Source organism: Microtus ochrogaster, chromosome 10, assembly GCF_000317375.1.
Source record: "Microtus ochrogaster isolate Prairie Vole_2 chromosome 10, MicOch1.0, whole genome shotgun sequence".
Classification (NCBI taxonomy): domain Eukaryota; kingdom Metazoa; phylum Chordata; class Mammalia; order Rodentia; family Cricetidae; genus Microtus; species Microtus ochrogaster.
Window position 1 is genome coordinate 7753588 of NC_022016.1, and position 907 is coordinate 7754494.

Here is a 907-nt window from a genome sequence, read left to right on the forward strand (position 1 = left end):
TTCCCACCCCTGATTTGGACAACACAACCCTCCCATTCTTCACCTAGCGCATCAGCAGCTAATTCTGTGACCATGTGCTTCTCCTTCAGCGTACAAAGCTTGAGTCCATCATCCACCTCAGTGAGTTTCGTGGCTGGGAAGGAGATGCTCAACTGTCCAGAAGGTGCCAGGATTTTCTCAGAGTGGATGTGAGATTTATTTACTGAACATGACTTGATAGGCCCTGGGGTGCTGTGCTTCTGGGGATCATGGCTGGGAATGTACTGGATCACCAGATATCATAGATAAGCCATTTCACAGCTACCATAGCTTCACATTCATCTGCATTAGAGAAGGCCCACTTCTTAGAGATACGGATCTTCTGGTAGGTGGGGAATTTGAATTTGGTTCTATTCAGGGCCTCGATCACATGTCATTCTGCAGCTTAGGGTAAATGGACACGATGGCCATTGTGTACTGGGGTTTCCCAAAGGCACCCCACTACCTACCTGTCAGGACCCTATACTAGGGTCTGCACTGAGATCAGAGGCATGAATACATACCAGAACATTGTCTCCCAAGTCCCTTCGGGCAGTCATATAGGGAATAGGCTGCTACACTACCAAGAAGGAGGGCTCCATCGCCACCTCAGAGCAGGCCTCTGAGAGTAAAGGAACCTGGTTAGCTTAATTGGTTGCCAACATCTATTTTTTTTTAAACAAATGATATTGCATCCAAAACTCACTAGGATATTAAAATTGCACTGGATATATTTGAAGAAATTATGTAAACATTTTATATTTAAATGTTAATAATAACAAATTTGCATGCTAAATTCTTTTTTAACTATTTAAAATAGCAATATTTTCTTATTCTTTCTCTTTTTTTTTTTTCAAGACAGGGTTTCTTTGTGTAGCCCTGATTGTCC

General features: G+C 42.4%; 1 non-coding gene across 1 annotated transcript; it reads right to left on the reverse strand.

Annotated features, from left to right (window-relative positions):
• Positions 1-547: 547 nt before the first annotated feature.
• Positions 548-679, reverse strand: LOC113456714. Its single transcript, XR_003377464.1, has one exon. It is a non-coding gene; the product is annotated as a small nucleolar RNA SNORA70 (small nucleolar RNA).
• Positions 680-907: the final 228 nt, after the last annotated feature.